The following is a 12,557-nucleotide window of genomic DNA, read 5'->3' on the forward strand; positions in this document are numbered from 1 at the left end:
CTCCAACTCCTAGCGCTCTCAGCCCTTTTTGAGGCTCAGCCTTGATTCCCACATCCTGGGTATCAATGCTTTGCCCTGATCATCTGTACTTGGGATGACTAGATCTTGTCATTGTGTATATACTTGTTTGCATGTTGGCTCCCTGTTAGATTGTGAGCCCCTTGAGGGCAGGGACTCTCTTTTGCCTCTTTTGTATCCTCAGCTCTTAGCAGAGTGTCTGGCACATAGTAGGTGCTTTAAAAATGTTGATTGGTTGATTCCCCTCACCCTACAACCCAAGGATAAAAGAACTAGCATTTCTTTAGCATTTTAAGGTCTGCACGCACTTTATAAACCCTCATTTAAGCCTCAGACCAACCCTGTACTTTAGGAGTTCTTGTTATCCCCATTTTACAGATGAGGAATTTGAGGATGAGAGAAGTAGAGCCCACCAGCCCATGATCTTACAATGCGGATAGGAGGCAGACTTTGAAATCTTCCTGATGCCACGCCAAATAATGCCTGATCTTCCATGTCTCCTAGAGGAATGGAAACTCCTCTTTGAGGGCTGAGGTTGCTCCATTTCTGCTTACTGATGGGTACTATGCCCAGGGGGCATGCAGGGGACCATGGTTCTCACTGGATCCTCAGAGAACAGGAATCAGAACCCGAGTCCTCTCATCCCAAGCCCAATGCTATGCCCCAATGGCCCATCTTGTTGGAAAGAGCTGGCACCGGGCCCCAGACTGCATCCAGTATGGGAGGCCACAAAGGGAAGAAAAGAGGGATCAGCAAGAGAATGCGGGATATGTCCTCTCTCTGAGACTTTGCACTGGCCAGCCCCGATGCCTAGCACACCCTATCCTGACTCACAGAATCCCTCTCAAGCACCATCTTCTACATGAAGTCTTTCCTGATTTCCCATACTGCCTCATATTTAACGTGACTTTCCAGTAGTAACTTGTGCTCATTCATCTTAGATTTATGCCGTGTATAACTTACACATCTTCATTGTCCCCAAATTAGGATGCAAGCTCTTGGAGATTAGGGGTCGTTTCATTCCTTGTCTTTGCATCCTCAGGGCCGCTATACAGTAGATGCTTAATAAATACTTTTAATTTAATTGAAAAAATAAATAATACATACTTTGGGGGTGGCATACTCAGTAGAGCACCAGGGCTGGAGTCAGGAAAACTTTGAGTTCAAATCTGGTCTCAGACTCTTGATGTCTGTGGTGAAGCATTTCACCCTGTCTGCCTCAGTTTCCTCATCTGTAAAAATGGGCTAGGGAAAGAAATGGCCAACCACTCCAGTATCTCTGCCAAGAAAAGCCCAAATGGGGTCATAAAGAGTCAGACACAACTGAAATGACTGAACGACAATAAATACTTGTCAGGGATTTAGTTCGACCCCCTCAATTTACAGAGAAGGAAATTGAGGCCACAAGAAATTAAGGGACTTGTCCAAAGTGACACACACAGTGCCTACCAAGTCCCAGCATGCTCAACTCCAAATCTTTTCTTTTTTCCTTTATATCATCCGGCCTCAAGAGCGTTCAGAGAACCTGGGAGAGCCTATTGTCCCATCCTAGAAAAACAATTCAAAGCTATGTCAGGTTCCGAAGGCCAGCTGGTCTGCTGGACTTGCAGGGCTCTGTTCCTGGCCCTGCTACTTTCTCTGACCTTCCGAGGCCTCTTCCCCCCCCCCCCCCCCCATGAACGGAGTTCATTAAAAGGTTAAATCGCCTTGGAGCCTGGACTCATTCCTTCCCTTCCTTGGAGTCCTCTGCCCTCCAGACACAGTTAGGGGAGGCCAGTTCCTTCCTGCACCTCCTGGAGCAGAATGATTGATTTTACTCTCAGCTTTCTCAGCCCTCTCTCCTCTTTTGCCTCTGCCCCTGGAGAATCCATCCTGGGCTTCCATTCTCGGACAAAGGTGATTCGGTCCCAGGGAAATCCTCTCCCCACCTCCCTGCCCTTCCCCATCCCATCCGGACAGATGCCTTGAATCATCTCCAGGGAAACTGGGGCCAGGGGTCAGAAACCACTGGCTATGGGGCTTCTGGTCTTTGAATTCTGACTCTCTTCCACACTGGAGCCAACCAGAGGACTCTTTGGACCCTCAGTCTTCTCTTTAGAATCTTCACTCTAAACCGCAGATTTAAGATTAGATTCGAGATCTTTGAATCAATCTAGATCCGATCATGGATTCATTCTGTATTTAGTGATACAATTTTCCAAGGGGTGCCAATCAACGCTCTCTTGCCCATTAGAGTGTGGGCTCCCTGAGGCCTGGGATTCTTTAATTTTTGTATTTGTATCCCTAGGATCCATAGATTGCTCTATCAGCCATCCCTCGGTTTAGATGGCATAACTAAGGCCCACAGAGGGGAGGACACTTGCCCAGAGTCACCCACTGGTCTCTGACTGGACACCCAGGCCTCTGGCCACCCCACAACACCTTGCTCAGAGCTCGACTTCTTCCTTTCCAGGAGAGCATCCGAGTGTCCCTGGAAGGTTTGCACAATATGGCCTTTGGGGGAGATCCTAGACACAAGTCAAGATCTCTGGCAGCTTCCAAGAAGCCCGAGTGGGGATGTAAGGAGCCGAGAGCCTGAGAAAGAAGAGTCTGCCTTTCCCAGGAGAAGCCAGGCTTTCCCAGACCTACAACACTAGGGACTCTGTGCCCATCTACCGGGGAGAGCCAACATAAGGTGAGGACCTCAGACTCTTTGCCAAGAAAATGGAGACCTCCACGAAGCAGCAAAGGCACTGCATGTTTGCAGAGCCTTATTAGCTAAGCTCAAGTGGAGGTCTGTGGTGGAAGCTGCAAAATTTTGATCCATTCAATGAGCATTTATTAAATGCCTACTGCAAACAGAGCTTTACTGTCTTCCTTTTGGTTAAGATCATTCAATTCGGCATTTATTTATTAGTTTAAAAAACCCTCATCTTCTGTCTTGGAATCCATACTGTGTATTGGTTCCAAGGCAGAAGAGTGGTAAGGGCTAGGCAATGGGGGTTAAGTGACTTGTCCAGGGTCACACAGCTGGGAAGTGTCTGAGACCAGATTTGAACCCAGGACCTCCCATCTCTGCGCCTGACTCTCAATCCACTGAACCACCCAGCTGCCCCCAAATTCAACTTTTATTAAAACGTCTATTTTGAGCAGGGCTTTCTTTACAGGCTTCCTTTTGGTTAAGATCATTGAATTCAGCATTTATAAAATACCTGTGTTCATTCCAATGTTTAGGTCTTCCAATCCAGCAAGCATTTATTCAGTGCCTACTTGGGCAGGTAGCTGGAGATGGAAGGGATCTAAAAGATCATTGAGCTCCTCTCATCTTCCTCATTTTACAGGGGAGGAAACTGAGGCCCTCCATTTGCCTCATGTGTAAATGGGCCTCGTGGCTGCAGAATCTACCCTTCCAGAGTGGTCGGGAGGCCCAGATGAGGTGCTGTGCACAGAATCCTTTGAGACTTTCAAGAGCCGTACAAACGCAGCGGCCCTGGTGGGTGATTATTTGAGCATGGAAGGTGGAGCTGGAAGCCATCATAGCATCCGAACTCTAACTTGAGGGTCACCTGATCCAGCTCTTTCCTGAAGGGACATCCAAGAGAGATTAAGGGACTGAGTCAAGGGCGGCCGGGAATAGGAGCCCGGCCGAGGCTTCCGCTCCCGCCCTTTCACAGGGGAGCTTGGCTGATTGGTCCAGGGCTGCCCAGGCCGGAAGTCGCAGAGATGGCGTCTGAGCCCCAAACCAGCCTTCGTCCTCTTCCTCAACACTGTTCCAGCCACCCAGGGAAAAGGTGTGGAAGGATCCCAATGGGGCGGCGGGCGATGGCTCTGGCCTCCCTCGTCTTCCCCACCGTCCCTCAGCCAAGCCTCCTGACCCCCAGCCCCGGCGGATGCCATTTGTCCTTCCTCCCTGGGGGCCCGAGCTTTGGCGAATGGTGCCGGGGCTGGTAGCGGCCAAGGGCGGCCAGCGGGGCGGGTGCAGCCTTTGTCTAGTGCTGACAGACCGATACTGTTACAACACACTTTAGCTGCCAACCTGCGGCAGCTCCTCAATCCATCATGGTGGGCGGAGGCTCTCGGCCCCGCTGCGCGGCCCAGCCTGTTGTTTTAGTCTTCCCCGGACTGTGAGATAAACGGGGCATGAACTGGCCCCCTGGCAGGGGGTCGGCCTCTAGTGCCCTCATTAAAGTGCCAATCAAGAAGAGTTATGAAGCCCCGCTCGTCCTGCCGCTGCCGAGGCTCCCCGGGCCCCTGGGGGGAGGGACGGAGAGGGGCCGGCCCCACCTGCCCCCCCAGCCCCGTAGAGCCTCGGCCCTCGGAACTCCGGCCGTCTCTCTCCGCCGGGAATGCTCGCTGGGAATCCGCCTTCCGGCGATCCCAGGGTTCGAGCTGGGAGGGATCTTGGAGGTCATCCAGCCCTTCCTTCCTTCCTTCCTCCCAGGAGCATTTATGGAGCACCTACTGCATGCAGGCACTGGAGGTACCAACGCAGCAAGGAAAACCGTCTCTGTCCTCCAGGAGCTTCCCCTCTAAAGGGACGACGCGATAAGCATAGACGGAATTCCAAATTCAAGCGACCTAGACTAGAGGCACCATCTGGTCTGCGCGGACAGAAGCTACCCGGCCAATAGCTTCGCCTCCCTGGGCGCCGGGGCTCTGCTCTCGAAAACGAAGACGTTGGACTAGCCGGCTTCGGAGCCCGCCCTCGACCCCTGCTCCGGGAGCGCCGGGATCCGACGGTGGCGCGGCTCCGCTTCCCGGGTCCGAGTCTTTAGAGGCAATGGGGGGAGGGGGGGGGAAGGGCAGCGCGATGGAGGGGCCTGGAGAGAGGAAGGCCTGGGCCCGGCGTAGATGCCTATAAAGATGTTCTATATTCTTTTCTTTATAGCTAACCTCGGAAAGGCCGTCTCCAAAAGGTGCCCTCAGTGGCTCCCCTACACTGTCTTCTGAACTTATTCCTTTGAAGTTACTTTCTCCAAGGACGCTAATGTGGGGACAACCGGGTGGCTCAGTGGATAGTGCTCCAGGCCCAGAGATGGGAGGTCCTGGGTTCAAATCTATCCTCAGACACTTCCTAGCTGTGTGGCCCTGGGTAAGTCACTTAACCCTGATTGCTTTAACCTTTACCACTCTTCTACCTAGGGATGGATACTCAGTATAGATTCTAAGATAGAAGGTAAGGGTTTAAAAAAAAAAAAAGAACTGGGGGAGGCAGCTGGGTGGCTTAGTGGATAGCACCCCAGGCCTAGAGATGGGAGGTCCTGTGTTCAAATCTGGCCTCAGACACTTCCCAGTTGTGTGACCCTGGGCAAGTCACTTCACCCCCATTGCCTAGCCCTTATCAGCCTTCTGCTTTGGAACCAATACATAGTATTGATTCTAAGATGGAAGGTAAGGGTTGCTTTTTTTTTAACGTCACTAATGTATGTAGAAATATATTTTTATATTATATATAGGTAGACATATTTGTTATGTATACATATCTAAATAGACTAGCTACTCTACACATACATGTTATATGCGACATATACATTATATGTAATGTAATATGTATCTAAAACATAAACACATATATTATGTCATATAATACCATATATGATGTATAATATACATTATATATGATTTCATATAATTTTATATTTATATAATTTTTCAAATTTATTTATTATTGTATTCCTTTTTTATTTTTATAATTTCGTAATAAAATCAATTTATAGAATATATGTTATTTTATATAATTGTATATAATCATTTATCGTTATATATGTATTCATATGGTTATATAGATAGATAGATTTACCTCCTCTTGGCTCTCTAGCCCTCTGGGATCTCCCCGAGCTGGTCCTGAGTCAGTGTTTCCCAAGGCATGCCTAGAGCGTCCTTCTTCTTTATCACACCAGGCTGCGGTATGGTCAGAGTTGGGGTGTGTCCCACCTAGGCTAGGTGGTTTATAATAATCATCACTAACCTTCTATATAATATTTGCTATATGCCAGGCACTGTACTAAACACTTTATAATTATATTTATTATTCTATCATATATGTAATTATATATAATAATTATCTCATTGGAACACTGCAACAACTCAAGGAGGCAGGTGCTATCGTTATCCCCATTTTACAGATAAGGAAACTGAGGCAGAAGTGAAGTGGCTTGTCCAGGGTCATACAGCTAGTGAGTGTCTGGGGTCTTCCTGACTCCAGTTTCTTCAAACTCTCTCCACTGGGGCTTTCTAGAATGCCCCCAAGCACTGGTCTGGATCTCCAGGAGTGTCCCTGGAAAGGCTTCAGCACTCCAGTGCCTTTCCACTTACAAGCAAGGTGCTAAGGAGCCGAAGGCCTCAGCCCTCACTCAGCCCCCATGGCGTGGACTCCTCTGCCCCAACATACATAGAAACAAAAAGTTGGAGATTTGGAAGGGCCTCAAGTGGCCACGAGCCCGACTCCTGTCCCCAAAAGAATCCACACTATGACATTCCCCACGAATGACCCCTAGGGACGGGGAGCTCATCCCACTTATGGACAGCAACAATTCCTGGGATTTCCCTCCCTGACATCTAACCTAAATGAGCCTAGACAAGTGGCTGTACCTACAAGAACCATAGAGTGCAAACGGAGCTGGGATCGAATTTGGGACGAGTCTTGAAGGAAGCCAGGAAAGGCAGGAGGCAGGGGTGAGTAGGGGGAGAGGTTTGGCAGGAGGGACAGCCAGGAAAAGGGTGCCGAGTGATGAGACGGAGGGTCTGTGAAAGGAACAGCAAGGAAGACAACATCATGAGGTCTTTGTCGTACATAGAACAGACTAGTGCAGAGGGAGACTGGAAAGGTAGGAAGGGACCAGGCTGGGAAGAGGAGGCAGGGGGTGACATTACACTCAGGAGAGAGATTTGGGGCCAGCTAGCTCGAGCTGGGAATAATCAACCTACAGATGATGATTGAATCGATGGGATCACCAAGCGACAAAGTATGGAGGGAGAAGAAAAGAGAGCCCCGGATGGACTCTTGGGAGATGCCCACAGGGAGTGGCATGGCCACGTGAAGACCTGGCCAATGAGACTGGCATGGTCAGACTGGTATAGGAGAACCAGGAGAGGGCAACAGGGTGAAAATCTAGGGAGAAGTGAGAGTGGTCAGAACTGTCAAGGCTGCATCAAGAAGAACAGGATTGCGAAAAAGCCATTGGATTTGGAGCCAAGAGAGCATCAGTAACTTTGGAGAGAAGAGTTTCCATGGAATGAAGCCAGGCCGTAAGGGGTTAAGACGAGAATGGAAGGGGTGAAGGGAAGGCACCCTTTTCAATTTAGTTATAAAGGTCAGAAGAGATATAGGACGAGAGCAGGGAGAGAAGGACCAAGTGAGGATTTTTTTTCAGAATGGGGGAAACATGGATATATTTGTAGGCAGTAAGGAAGAAGCCAGTAGACGGGAAGAGATTAAAAAGAAGTAAGAGTGGGGGTGACGCGGTGGGGAGGGGCAGTCAGCTGGAGGAGACAGATGAAATGGGATTTCTTGAACAAGTAGAGAGGTTAGTCTTAGTAAGAAGTAAGGTCACCTCATCATGTGAGACCAGAAAGGAATGGGACTGCTTGGACCTGTAGAGGAATTTGCCTTGGCAAGAAGGACCTGGGTGATAGAGGAGATAGTGGGGAAAGACATCTGATGAGGTGAGATGAGAACTGGAAAAGAGAGGGAGTTCTCAATGGGGGGGCCTTAGAAGACCATTGTTGTTCATCCTTCGTTTTCAAAGAGAACCAAGTGGGGAAAGAGTGAGAAGTCCAAAAAGGGAAGTAGTTCCTTGCAGTGGCATGAGTGTGAGGTTTAGAGGATTAGGTTAAAATTCTGGCTCTGTCCTTTGACTACCTGTGTGATCTTAAGAAAGTTATGTCACACCTCTCTTGGTCTGGACTTTCTCATGAAATAATAATGGATTGGCACAATTCTAAAGGATTCATAATGAAAAATTAAAAGACTATTTCCTTTTTCCTCTCTCCCTCCCACCTTTCCATCCATCCATCCATCCATCCATCCATCCATCCTTCCTTCCTTCCTTCCTTCCATACTTCCTTCCATCTTTCCTTCCATCCTTCTTTCCTTATTTCTTTCTTTCCTTCCTTCCTTCCTTCCTTCCTTCCTTCCTTCCTTCCTTCCTTCCTTCCTTCCTTTCTTCCTTCCTTCCTTCCTTCAATTTGTTCTTCCTTCCTTCCTTCTTTCCCTTCCTTTCTCCCCTCTTTAATCTTTCCCTATCTCCTCTTCCTTTTCTTCCTCTCTCCTTCCCTCCTTTCTTTCTTCCTTTCCTCCCTCCTTCCCTCCCTTCCACGTGGCTAATGTAGGAATTTGTTTTGCAAGACTATATATATGTATCTTCTCAAGAGGTGGAGAAGGGAGAAGGGAGGCAAGGAAAGAATTCAGAAATGAAAATAAAATTGAATTTTGAAAAATAGAGGAGGAAAAAGAAGAAATGAGGGCACTAGTTGAGATGATGACCCTTAAAGTCAAGTCTTCCAGCTCTAGATTTAAGGTCCTCCAAATCTCATGACTGAGTCTCTACCAATAGATAATCTACTGATGCATTATGGAGAGCTGGCTGTAGGAGGAGTTTCTCAGAAGTCAAAAAGTGGCTTACAGACACCAGGATTGAGATCTGTACTTTTCCTCAATACATGGCCCTGGGAAGTGCGTCTGAACCTCCCATCTTCCTTTAGGAGGTCAGGATGGCATCTGCCTGTGATTGCCATTGTTCCAGCTGGTCTCTGTCCTTGGGGTGACCTGTACATTCCTCCCTTACTCAAAAAGAACATCTACACTGTTTACTTCTCCCTTGACCTTTTCCTGCTTTCAAGTCTGAAGAGAATGAAGGCAATGAGGTGTGAGGTTATTATTACCCCTGGGAACTATTTACCCTGGGGCTGCCCCTTAAGCAATCACCTATGCCTCTCTCTGGGTGAGAGCCTTGACCTGGTCCATCTGAAGAATGGCAAACTGGATGGCCCAGCTTGGCTCCAACTCAAGGGATGAGCTCGGCTGCTGACCATCCCATTCCAAATCCTTTTCCCTCTCCACTCCTCATTGCAATTTGATGATGATTCACCAGGCTGCAGGGCATCCTTTGAAGTTCAGAGGATCATGGACTTGGAATAAGGAGGGACCTTACAGATCATATGGTCCAACCCTTTCATTTTATGGATGAGGAAACAGAGACTTCAGGAGATTAAGTGACTTACCCAAGGTCACACAGGCAGGAGGATTATAAAATCAGAAGTGGGATCTGAACCCTCTGTACTATCAAATGACCTGCCTTCCAACTTTAGCTCAGCTACTTAGTTTCCTGCCTCATCTTGAGCAATTCACTTAATTCTCTTGGGTCCTTAGCATCCTCATCCATATAGGAATGAGACCAGATGATCTTTTTTGTCCCATCATCCATTTCCTAATTTGGGTGGCCAATGAGGTGGAAAGTGGAAAGACACCAACACAGGGTAGAGAGAAGAATGCTAGATTTGGGTCTGAGTTCTAGCTCTATCCCTTCCTGCCTCTGAAAGGTATAAATGTAAAATTTGCACTTGGGTGCAAAAAGAATCCCTAGCATGAAACTGGAGAGTTATGTATGAGCAAAGTCATGGAAAGACATGTTCTGGGGATCTGAATGGACTTCAACAGGAGTCAGCAGTGTGATGTGGTGGGCAAAACAGCTGATGTGATCATGACTTGCCTTAAGAAGGAAATAGGAGGTCTTCAAGCACAGGCAGAATGAAAGACTTCTTGGACGTGTTAAGAGTGAAGATTGATCAGCTGATGAAACCCCTTCTGACTTGAATTCTCTGGTTTTGTGACATTATATATATTCTGTTTTTAGTTGCTTAAAGTTGTGTCTGATTCTTCATGACCTCATTTGGGCTTTTCTTGGCAAAGATACTGGAGTGGTTTGCCATTTTTTTTTCCAGCTCCTTTTACAGATGAAGAAACTGAGGCTGACAGGGTTGAGTGACTTGCCCAGGGCCACACAGCTAGTAAGTGTCTGAGACCTGATTTGAACTCACAAAGAATGAGTCTTTTGTACTCTTTTGTTACTTGTTTTGTTAAGTATCTCCCAATCACATTAAGACAACAACAACAACAACCCTTACCTTCTGTCTTAGAATTGATACTAAGTATTGGTTCCTAGGCAAAGAGCTGTAAGAGGTTAGGTGACTTGCCCATGAGCTAGAAAGTGTCTGGGGCCAGATTATTTCCCAATTACATTTTAATGTTAGTCTGAGTCACATATTTGACACCTCTGGGCTCTGACCTTGAGCAAGCCACATTCCTTCTCTAACACTTGGGTTTCCTCAGTTGTGAGATGAAGGAATTGCCCAGAGATGACCCCAAGCTCCCCTTTGGCACTAAATCTCGAGCAACTGTCTTAAGTATTTAGTCTGGGAACTGTTGCGGCTTAAGGTTAGGACTTGTTCTTTCTTCCCTTTGAGGACATAGGTCAGATCTCAGGATAGTATGTAGCTATAGCAATGGTGGGACCGAGATTCATGCTGAATGTGCCTTTACAGCCTCAAATAGCCAACTCGCCACTGTGAGCATTAATTGTTGGCTACGGGGTGCCAGCTGCGCAGTCGTTCACTAGTTGTGTCTAGCCATCTCCTTCCTTCTCTAAAGACTGAGCTCCCTGACGGCAGGCACCATCCTGCCTACAGTTTAGCACACTGCCTGGCATGTGGTAGACATTTAATCGATGTTTATCTATTGACTAATTAAAGGAACTCCTTGAAGTGAATTGGAGTAAAAAGATGGAGTCTATACCCAGCAGGGGAAGAGGAGGAGGGCCAGTGGGTGAATCCCACTTTTTCCTGGTAGGCATTTTGGGGGATGGTTTAGGGAAAGGGACAAAAGGAGAATTACTGCTAGATGGCAGCACCAAAAGGTGTTAGGACTGAGGTCTACTTGTGCCCTTTCCTTCCAGGAAGTGACAAGGACTAGGAACAATATTTTTGGTCTAGAATTGTGATATCATCTGAGTAGAGAACTCTCTGGGTGGTAACTCCTTGGGCCAATGCAAATTGGCAGCTGGTCTGGAAGTTAAGACTCAATAAAATGTAAGTTACTGGAGGACTGCCTTGCTTTCATACTTGGGTCCCAGTGCCTAGCAGTTTCTAGAACCTAGTAGGCATTTAATAAATGTATACGAGGGGGCAGCTAGGTGGCTCAGTGGATAAGAGAGCCAGGCATGGAGATGGGAAGTCTTGGGTTCAAATTTGGTCCCAGATACTTCATAGCCTAGTGTGACCCTGGTTAAGTCACTTAATCTCAGTTACCTAGGTCTTATCTCTCTTCTGCCTTGGAATTGATATATAGTGTTGATTCTAAGACAGAAGATAAGATTTTTTTAAAAAGTATATGACTGGCTCTCTATCCACTCTATTGCACTTCTCTCTCTCCTCCCCTTCTTTTCCTCTCTCTGTTCCCTGCCCCCCCCCCCATGTCTGGCTCTCTGTGTTTCTCCTCACCCCCCAAACGTCTCATTTTCTCTGTCCCACCCCTGAATCTCTCTCTCTGACTGGCTCTCTGTTCCCCACCTCTACTGCCTATCTCTCTGTCCCTGTCTATGTCTTCCATCTCTCTCTGCCTGTCTCTCCCTTCCTGTCTTCCCTTTCATCTCTGTGTCTGTCTGTTCCCATTTCCTTCCTTGTCTCCCTCTTTCACTGTCTGTCCCCTCTATCTCTGCCCCTCTCTCTCTCCCCTCTTTGTGTCTCTTTGCCATTCCCATCCCCTTCCTTGTCTCCCTCTCTCTGTCCCCTCCATCTCTCCCTTTCTCTCTCCTCTTTCCCTATCCCCTCCCCCATCTTTGTCTTTCTCCTTCCTTGTCTCCCTGTTTCTCTGTCCTACCCCCCTCTCTGCCCATCTCCCTCTGTCCCCCATCTTTGTGTCTCTCTGTCCTTATCTGTCTCTGTTCCTGTCATTTCCCCACCCCCATCTCTGTCTCTCTCCCTCTGTCTCTCTCTCTCTCCCAACACATATACACACACCATAACCTGTATAGGATTTAAATTAATTTCCAACACTCCAAGAATTATATTTTTATAAAGTTTATTAATAATCACTTGAAGTAGAAGGAATAAAAAGGAAAAGTAAAAATAAACTTAATTATTTAACAAAATTAAGACCTCTTTGCCTGTTTAAAAAGTCAACTCCACCAAAGCCGCCAAAGGAAGAGAAGAGAGCGAGAGGTGGGGCTACACCAAATTTATATCCTCCCTAGTCAGTATGCAATGTGAGGAGAGTGGGGTGCTGGGAATTGTAGTTTTTAGGGTAACAGATTCTAATTACACACCTGACTAAAAAATGCTGCCTGAAGAGAAGAGCCACAGCATGCTTTAGCAGCCCTTCCAGATGCATACTTTCCACCTTTTTGACTCTGGGTCCAGTATTCCAGAGGGAAAAGGGGCTGAGACTCTCAGACAAGCAAACCCACCATCCAGGGTATTCAGGAAAGCATCCAAGTCCCTAGTCAGAGCAATCCTAATTGGGTTCTTGGAGCCACCCAGAGACAATGGAGATATTCTCAGGTGTT

This window comes from Monodelphis domestica, chromosome 4 (assembly GCF_027887165.1).
Source record: "Monodelphis domestica isolate mMonDom1 chromosome 4, mMonDom1.pri, whole genome shotgun sequence".
Lineage (NCBI taxonomy): Eukaryota > Metazoa > Chordata > Mammalia > Didelphimorphia > Didelphidae > Monodelphis > Monodelphis domestica.